Source organism: Vombatus ursinus, unplaced genomic scaffold (genome assembly GCF_900497805.2).
Source record: "Vombatus ursinus unplaced genomic scaffold, bare-nosed wombat genome assembly UNPS02015012.1, whole genome shotgun sequence".
Lineage (NCBI taxonomy): Eukaryota > Metazoa > Chordata > Mammalia > Diprotodontia > Vombatidae > Vombatus > Vombatus ursinus.
The window spans coordinates 1,417,234-1,427,188 of record NW_020954790.1 but is presented as its reverse complement, the minus strand read 5'-3'; positions in this window follow the sequence as shown (position 1 = coordinate 1,427,188).

Sequence of the window (9,955 nt, the reverse complement as noted above, 5' to 3'; positions counted from 1 at the left end):
GAAGAGGAAGCCTTGGGTCAGGGAGGCTTCACAACCAAAACCATGAGGAAGGGGATCACACTTGCACAAACCAACTCAATGCAGGTAGCGTAAGAAGAAAAACTGATGATTGGGAAGAAAAACATTTGCCACAAAAATCCCCCAAATGGGTGAGAAACCTGAGATACACAGAGAATGGACAGGCTAAGGGCCATTCCCCACAGAAGTAGGCGATGATTAAAAACCAGATGAAGACTGAGCCAAAAAACCCATGGACACCTGTTTCCCATGGGAGGTGACCCGGAGGGCCCCCAAAGCTGCCACCCCTTTTCTGTAACACCCTATCGCGGTGCACCCCCAAGGCAAGGAAGGAATTAGGGTTAGAGGGTCTGGCCGCAGCGCTAGGGCTGCAGGAGGCCAGCAGGGAGGCCGGAGCGGGGGAAGGGTGGGAGAGAGGCCGGCACAATTTCCTGGCCTCATTCTCATCCGCATTCCTCCCCAGCAGCCAAGCACTTATCTCTTCTCTAGGAGACTCCTGGGAAGGAAATTGGTGGGAGCCCAGGGGCTGAAAGAGTCCCATCAGCACTGGGTGGGGCAACGGCCAAAACCTTGTTGCCTTTGGCCCAAAGAGGCCAGCTGTGGCCTGCCTGCACAGCAGAGACCCAGAGGGCTGTACTCATCTCAGCAGGGCTGGGAGGGGAGGAGAAGGGGGCTAGAGCTGGAAAAGAGGGGGGCATGTTGGGTTTGAGATGCTTCTCTCTAGGACAACCACCGGGTACACCCAGACCCCAAGCCTGAAGCTGGGGAGAGAGGCCAGAGTCCAGAGCAGAGGCCCTGGGGCCTCCATGCTGCCCTAGCACAGGTCATCTGCCCTCTCTGGGCTTCCTCAGTTTCCTCACCTGTAAAATGAGGGGATTGGCCCTTCAGGTCATCGACCTTAGGGCCGATGACCTCGTGGGCTGAGCTGTTAAGGTGAAGGCTGGCAGGTGTATCGTGGGGGAGGGAGGCTCCTGAGGGCCTTTCCAGCCCGCAGAGCTGAGGTCGGTGACACTCTGTAGCTCCTACTTGCCCCTGGCCCTGGGAGAGGGGACCCTCCTGAGTAAGTGACCTGGTTGGCCACCATTGACCACCTGCACTCAGAGAATGAGGGAGGGAAGGGAAGGGCATTGACTCAGGGGGTCCCGAAGGCTCCTGAGCTCTGGCCCTGAGCCCAGGCTGTCTTGTGTCCTGCAGAGGAAGGGTAGGGCAGCCCGAGAAGGTGAATGAGGGAACTGCCCGAAGCCTGCTGTGGGCCTGGACAGCTGCTCAACGACAGGGAAAACTCACAGAACTCGTTCTCCCCTCCACCTGTGACCCCAAAGGGATCTGGAGCTGCCGAGCCATCCGTCAGCCTCCCTCAGAGACCCCCAGTATAGGGACTCCCCACCCCCAGAAGAAGCCCCTTCTGCTGGCCGGGCAGCTCGGAGGAGGTTTCCCAGCTACTCCACCCCATCGGCCTCTCTCTAACGTCCGCCTCCCTCCAGCTCACGCGCCGTGCACCGGGCCAAACGGAACCAGACTGATCCCTAGGCTAGGCACCACCCTTAGGGCCCTGGCCTACCCGGGGCAACGCCCTCACTGGGCTGGTCCCCCCTGGCTCCTTCAACCAATCCCCTGGGCAGAATGATGTCTTCCTCATAACCCTGTGACTCCCCCCCGGAGTTCTCTAAACTAGGAGCCATGTAGGTCTGCTGGACCCATCCTCCATGTGACAGGCAGGGAGACTGAGGCCCAGGGGTGGAGTGGAGAAACTCTTCCTGTAGCAGCCCTGGCGGGCAGCTGTTCGGTTACTGTGGGCCATCAATCTTTGGGCTCGGCAGCAAGGTCCTGTTACACCTGGGATGGGCCAGTGGGCTCTCCTTCCTGCAGGCCGTGCCCACCCCCGAGAGCCTTTCCTATAGCTGAGCCTGGTTCTGGAGGGCAGGGATGGGGCCTGGGAAGGGCTTCCCACCTGCTGGGAGTCCTACCTCTCCTGGGGTCTAGGGATCAGGTGAGGAAACTAAGGCCCCCGGGGTGTGTGGGGGAGCGGGGTTACTGTGGGGCCAGAGGGGCTGGCCCTGCCCCCAGCCCATTCACTGCTATTCTTAGCCCTCCCCTCCCTTTGGCATGTCCAGCCACCCTCACTGCTTTGTTCTGGGCCAGGCTTGTGACCTGGCCTGTCGGAAGTGGTCCCAGCCCAGCCAGCGCCGAGGGAAGGACAGGAAGGAGGGCCGGGAGAGCAACGGCCTGCCCCATGCAGGTCCCTGGACCAGCACCCTGACACGCAGCCCACCGCCTCCTCCTCCATCAGCTAAGGCTGGGGACCGGACTAGGGAGGTGCCCTCAGTCCTGTGGATGCTGCCTGCCCTGGGGGCGTGGGCGTGCATGTGCGTACGCTGCGTGAGTGTGTGGTGTACTGCGAGTGTGCATTGTGTGCACGCATGTGCTGCACACTTATGCGTGAGTATCGTGTGTGCACGTGTGTATTAAATGCGTGTGATGTGTGTAGGTGTGCAGGTGTGTGCATGCATTATGTGTGTGCATGTATGCATTGTGTGAGTAGTATTGTGTGTGTGAGAGCATGTGTGTGCATGCATATAGACAGAAAGCACAGTGCCCCCAGTGGTGCCAGGGAGCCAGGAGAGCCCTGCCTTCCAGCCCACCCTCTGGCATTGCTTTGCTAGGTGCCCAGGACCAAGCCTCCTGAGCCTCAGTGTCGGGCGCGAACTAGGGGCGTTGCAGGAGAGTTTGGGACAAAAGTCAGAGCATCACTGTCCCTTTGGGGCCCCTGAGCAGCCCGGGCTGGACAGACAAGGTGACCGACCTGGGGGGGGGGCTCTTGCCCAAGGTCACAGAGCTAGGTGGAGTCCTAGGCAATGATCTTGGCCTCAGGCTCAGAAGGGGGAGGAGGGCATCCTAAGTCCCAGGCTGGGTAAAACCTGAGCTGTCTTAGCCCTCCCAGAGCCATGCTGCGCTGCCCCCTTCCAGCTCCGTCCCATCCTAGAACAGAGACTACAAGTGACTAGCCCCAGGGCACACAGCAGCCTAGCGGGCCAATGTGACCCCTCCCTCCAGAGTTCCCTTGAGCTGGGCCTGGGTTCGTATCTCTCCCCTCAGCCCCTTCCAGGCTTACGGCATCCTGACTCCCAACTCTACCAACTTCAAGAAGATGAGGGGTAGGGACGGGGGCAGGGAGGCAGGGTAGGATAGACAGAGCCAGGCAGTAAACACTGATTAGGCACCTAAGGCCCTGCTCTTTGGCATTCAAAGCCCTTCCTGACCTGGGCTTAGATAAGTTCCCAGGTTGATTATCTCTTCTTTCTCCTCCCCCTCCCTCCTTCTTCTTCCTCCCTCTCCCTCCTCTCTCTCCTTCTCCTCCTCCTCCTCTTCCAAGACTCAAGGACATTCAAGCCAGACCAGCTATTTCCTGACTTCCATGTTCTATTTCCCACCTCTGTGCCTTTGCCCGGGCTGTGACCCACCCCTTCTGCCTGCTATCTTCTGGAGCCCAAGCTTTGTCCGCAGGTCAGCTCTGGCCTCCGGGCAGTCTTCATCTCCCCTCCCTTGGGGTTAATGCCTCCCCTTCAAATGACTTAGTATCTCTGTGGGGACACTTTGTCTCTACCTGCTAGCGGTTGCACTTTCTCTTCCAGCAGACCGACTGGAAGGACCAGGAGGGCAAGAGCTATTTCCTTTTTGTCTTTGGATCGCTGCCCAGCAGGTGTCTGGCATAGAGCAGGTGCTGAAGAAGTGAACGTGAGTTCTTGTGGGACCGAAGAGTGGAGAGAAGAATGGGAAGACAGGAAAGCTGGGTTTAAGTCTCAGAAGGCAGGGGGATCAGTCTTGTTCTGTTTGGCTCAGGGGGCTGGATTTGGGGTACAGGGCCATTTAGGTTGGATGTCAGGAAGGTCCCAGGGGGAAGGATTGCTTTGAGGGATAGAGAGCTCCCCGTTCCTGGAGGTGTGAAAGCAAAGGCTGGGCAATAGTGAGTCTGGATCAGACGCCTGGCTGCTGAGGTCTCTTCCTACTCTACACCTACCCAGGTGAGGCCCAGAGAGGGCTCCCTAGCCAGGGTTTGCCCCCAGCTTGCATAGCCTGAGAAGTCCCTAGAATTCTGTCAGGGGCAGTGAAATGCACTCAGCCTCCTCGGCTTCCAGGCAGGCAGAACCCACGTATGGGTTGGAACCCTCACCCTCTGCCCTCTGCCCACTGGCCCAGGCTCAGGGTGGGGGCAGGAAGAGGCGAGCTAGTCCCTCCCACACTCACAGAGCGGAACAGAGCAGGTCCAAAGTCTGCCGGCAAGATGGGGGTTGGGAGGGTGACACATGCACGCCGTCAGGCCAGAGTCCTCCTCTGGCAGTGCCCCTGGCTGCACCTTGTGCCATGCTGGCTGGCACGTTTCCCAACACTTCCGTGGGCCCCTTGCTTCTTTGCAAGTCAGGAAACGAGGGGCACAGTCTGACAGGAGCCCTCGTCAGCTGTGGCTCCATGGGCCAGGTCCCCTGTGTCCCTGCGTCTCCTGCTTCCTGGTCCTCTCCCTTCCTTTCCCATCCCCAGTCCCGGAGGGTGCTTCCAGGGGATGAGGCTTAGCACCAGCTCTGGCTCTGGGCCCACCCATATGCTAATGTTGACACAACCCTTCAGGTTGGCAAAGGGCCCTCCCCTGCACAAGGGTGCCACCTGTGTCCCAGCTGTGATGGCTGGCACAGTCAGCCAGCCTGGCTCACCTCCGTGGTCTCTTCTGAGCCATAAGCCAACCCTGGAGGTGTCCAGTGCTTACGGAGCATTCACAAAAGCAGGGACCACGGATCTTATTGTCCCCATTATACAGATAAAGAAACTGAGGCTGAGGAGGGGGAAATAATGGGACCAGGGGCACACAGCTAGCAAGGGCCAGAGGCAGGATTCAAACTCAGGTCTCTGGTAACAGCTTCAGGGCAGAGGGAACACTGTCCCAAGCCCAGCCTGGCATGGCCGTGGATGTTGGCACTGTCCAGATGCCCTAGCGGCCACTGTCCCCTTGCTCCTTTTCTCAGTGGCGGCTACCGAGGGAAAGTGATGCTGCCTAAGAGGCCTAGAGTTAGGAGAGACCCACTATCTGCTGAGTGGCTTCGAGCCAGCCCCTGTCCCTTTCTGGGCCTCAGCTCCCCAGCCTCCACCATCCTTCCTCCCTCCCCAGCTGTGGAGGAAAATCTTAGCCTTGCTACATTCTTCCTGGGTGACCTTGGGACAGTCCCTGCCGCCTCTGGGTCTCAGCTTCCTCTGTGGAATAATGAGAGGGTCAGACAGACTTCCACAAAGAAGTGGGCCAAGGCGCCCCAGCCACCTGCACAAGAGATTCCAGGCCAGCCCTTCTCTTCTCTGCTCCCCCCTCCCCAGTTTCTCTTCTCCCTCTGCCCCTTCCTGTCTCCTCCTTCCTGCCTCCAAACACGCCCAGGCCTCCCCCATCCTCCAAACACCCTCCCGTGATCCCTGCAGCCCCTGACTGTGGTCCCTTGTAGCTAAGCTTCAGGAAAAAGGTGTCAGCACCTGGGGCTTCCTTTCAGCTCATGCTTTCTTAATGATCTGTACAGTCTGATTTCTGACCTCAGTCCACCAAAAGTGCCCTCTCTAAAGTCATCAGTGGCTTCTTAGATGCCCATTCCAATGGGCTTTTCTTCGTCTTCATCCTCCTTGGCCTCTCTGCAGCCTCTGCTCTCTCCCTCCCCCCTCCCCTCCTTTCTCTCTCTCTGTGTCTCTCCCTCTTTGTCTCTCTCTGTCCCTTTGTCTCTATCTCTGTCTTTCTCCCTCTGTCCCTGTCTCTCTCTGTTTGTCTCTCCGTTCTGTCTCTCTGTCTCTGTCTGACTCTGTATATCTATCTCTCTGTCTCTCTGTGTCTCTTTCTGTCTTTCTGTCTCTGTCTCTGTCTCTGTCTTTCTGTCTCTTTTTGTCTCTGTCTTTCTGTCTCTTTTTGTCTCTGTCTCTCTGTCTCTCTTTCTGTCTCTCTGTCTTTGTCTCTCTGTGTCTCTCTCTGTCTCTGTCTCTCTGTCTCTGTCTCTCTGTCTCTCTCTGTCTCTTTCTCTGTGCCTCTCTCTGTCTCTGTCTCTCTTTGTCTTTCTGTCTCTGTCTCTCTGTCTCTGTCTTTCTGTCTCTGTCTCTGTCTGACTCTGTCTGTCTCTGTCTCTCTCTCTCTGTCTCTCCTGGGTCTCCTTCCACCTCTCTCACCATTCCTTCTCTGTCTTCAGCCTCCTCCAGACCACGCCCTGTAATGTTGTACCAGAACTGAGCACCAGGCCAGGAGTCAGCAGACCTGTCAAATCCAACCTCAGACACTTCACTAGCTGTGCCTCAGTTTCCTTACCTGCAAAGTGTCGTGGGGAGACTCAGAGGTCTCTAGGGCCCTTTCCTGCTTGAAGCTCTGATCCTGGGGAGGCCTGGGGGGCTCCCAGATCCTGCTGCTGCTGCTCCCTTGGCTCTGCAGGCACCCTCGGGGCCCTCCCAATCCCAGGCCTGGGAGCTCTGCCTGTCCCTCACTAACTCACAAGATCAGCCTGTTTTTCCCAGCCGTGGCATTTCTCCCAGACTATAGAAGCCCCCAGGGAGTTCCAGCCCTCCCAGTCCTCAGGCACCAGGCCAACCTCGGCACTGGGCACCCTGGGGGGCCAGAGGAGTCCTGAGAGGGTCTGTGGGCAATGCTGGAGGTGGCAGAGTGGGGCAGCCCCCCTCCCCCAGGCAGGCCTGCCAGCAGCCCCTATGGGAGATGGATGCTTCAATGACTGGGCAGGAAGGACAGGCTTCCTAATGGAGTAATTGAATAATCCTAAGCCCCGGGGGCCTGAGAGGCCTCAGCTGTGAGCTTCGGACACAAATAGCCTGAGAAAACACAGGCTAGCCAGGCCAGGAAGGGAGCTGCGGGGGGAGGGGCAGGAAGTCTCAGGGTTGAGGGGAGAGGGAGGGTTTGGCTTTCCAGGGCCCTTCCTCAGGCTCAGACCTTTCTGTGGCCCACCCAGGGCCCCTCTGCTCAGGAAAGGCCCCCCCAAATCTACCTCCCGCACACCCACGCCCAGAGGACCAGCATCCTTGTCCTCAGCACTGAACCCTCAAATGTCCAGTGGGCACAACAGTGGTCCTTGCCCCTCCCTGCCCTCCCCTGGATGGTCAGGCTCAGGCTCTGCAAAAGTCACACGACTCCCCCCCACCAGGGAAGATCAACTCAGCCTCTCCACGGGTAGGGGCACCTATGCCCATGGGTGGAGTGGGTCCTCAGGCATGGCTGGCCCCCAGAGAACAGCAGCTTTGGGTTCCGGAATGCTCAGGTGAGGGGTGCAGCCTAAACCCCCAACACAAATCGGGAAAGCTGGGGCTAGCCAGCCTGAGACATCCCCTCACAGCTGGTGCCTCGGGGGTGGGAAGTGAGGGCAGAAGCCCCTCCTCCGCACCCCAAGACTCCCCCCTCTTGATCTCTGTCTGGGTAGCCTAATGGCTTCCTCCCTGGCACAATGCCAGCCAGTCTGCCTGACTGCCTCTGGCACCTGCTGTTCCTGACACCAGGTGACCTTGGACAAGTCATTAGCCTACTCTGACAGGCACTTTCCTCATCTGGGCAATGGGCACATCGTCTCAGGTCCAGCTTGTCCTGGGGCAGCGGGTACTTTGCCAGTGTTCCGCTAGCCTTAGCAGCCATGGCCCACATATCCAGAAGGGCCAGCCCAAAGCCCTGGCTAGGATGCAGATGCCCACAGGGAGGGAGCTCTAGGCTGGCTGGCCTGGGGGTGTTGGGCTGCAGCACTTGCTAGCATTCCCAGATCTGTTCGGTTGACCCCCCCCCCATCTCACAGGGCAGAACCAGGAGACATGGTAGGGGAGTGGGAAATGGGCTAAAGCAGCCGATCTGGGCCACTGAGGTCCACGTCGGCTTGGGGTGGGTAGCTGGAGCTGATCCCTGACCTGGAAAGGTACTGAGCTCCCCGTGGCTAGAGGAAATACAGACAGGGTGGGGGTGCTTGGGGGGGGCGGTGAGCTCAGGTCCTTGACCCAGGGATGCTAGGATGATGCCAGGCACCCTCCAGCTGGAGGTGGTTCTGGGACCCCACCCCCCACCTTCTCCCTCCTCCTTCCCCCACCTGTGAGTGGGTGTCTTGGAGCTGCACAAAGAAAGATCAAAGCGTGACAGTCACTGACAACATTTTAACTGGAAAATTGCCTCCAATTGGGGGCTGGGGGGAAAATGGGCTTGTGGGTGGATGGAACCATGTGCCAGCCCCAGGCAGGGCCCAGCACACTGGGGGAGGGGAAGCTGAAGAGGGGCTGCTGGGGGCCCAAGTCAGGGTCCTGGATCCCAGAGGTCACTGACCCAGCCCCCCCAGACCCACTGGCAGGAGGGAAGCCCTGGGGGGTCTAAAGGAGGCTGCTGGGGCCCAAGGCAGGGTCCTGAACCCCAGAGGTCACTGACCCAGCCCCCCCAGACCCACTGGCAGGAGGGAAGCCCTTATTCACCCTCTCCCTTCTGTGCCCCGCATCCTTGTAATGCCCCACGAAAGAGACCCACAGAGCCAGGGAGCCCAAGGGCCCTGCTTAATCTCTTCCCCTTCCAGGCCCTGAGCCTAGAGAGAGAGCTCTGCTCACAGAGAGCTCTCCTTCTGATGGAGAGGCCACCAGTGGGGGCAGGGCAACTGGACGGTGCTGGACAGGCGGGGGCGGGGGTGCCCCCCAGGGCAGATGCAGACCCCAGGTCCTCCCCCAAGCCCACTGGCTCCCCAGGTCTGCCCCCCCTCTCCTCTCCTCTCTTCTTTACCCCTTACTCTGGCTTCTGACCTCATCATTCCACTAAAACTAGCGCTCTCCAAAGTGACCTACCACTACCTCTTCGCTGCCAAACCCAACAGCCTCATTTCCATCCTCAGTCTCCTTGGCCTCTGCAGCCTCCGACAATGGTGACCACTCCCTCCTCCCGGACACTCTCCTCTGTGTTTTTGGGACACCCCCTACCCCACCCATGTATACTCTCCTGGTTCTCCTCCTCCCCCTCTGACCACTGGATGCTTCTCTGGCCCCATCCTCCTCCAGACCAGGCCCTCTGCCCATGGGTGTCCCCAGGGCTCTGTCCTGGGCCCTCTGCCCTTCTCCCTCTGGGTGATCTCATCAGCTCCCATGGATTGAATGACCTCTGTGCTGGTGACTCTGAAATCCGCCTCTCCCGCCCCAGCCTCTCTGCTGACCTCCAGACATCTCCAAGTGGACGTCAGTCCAGTGGACATCTGAAACTAGACATGTTCAAAACAGAGCTTGACCTTTCTCCGCCAGCCCTCCCTGCCTCCTACTTTCCCTATCACTGTTCTCCCAGGCCCTCAGGCTCCCAGCCTCGGGGTCATCTTAAAATCCTCACTCTCTCTCACTCCACATCCAACGCGGTACCATGGCATGGTGCCTGGCACATAGCAGGGGCTTAAGGGCTGTTTGCTGTCTGTCTAGCCTGTGAAGGGCCCCATGCCCGGAGTCACAGTCCGCTTAAAGGCAGCTTAGCCTGGGACAGGATCAGGTGACCCTTCCAGGTTCTCCCAACCTGCCCAGTGGGTGCTCAGGGTGTGTTTCTAGACACTCATTCCAGTATGGAGGAAAGACCCTGGGGAGGGCGTGAGGAGCCCTGGCTTCTGGTCCTGCTTCTGGACCTCGCTGGCTCTGTAACTTTGGGCCAATCCCTCCTACATCTGGGCCTCAGTTTCCCCATGTGGTATAGAGATCAGGTATCAATCCCAGCTCCACCATCACTTCAAGCTGTGTGATTTCCCTTGTTTGGGCCCTGGTCCCCTGCCTCCCTCCCACTTCCCAGAAGCATCTGATGACTTGGTGAGATGAAGGGTGTTGGTGAGCCCCAGTGCCCCTCCCTGCCCCACGATTGGCAGAGTAAAGGTCAGTGTGGCCCCCTCCCCTTGGTCCCAGAGCCAGCCAAGCTGCTTCACTGACTGGACCTGTAGGGAAG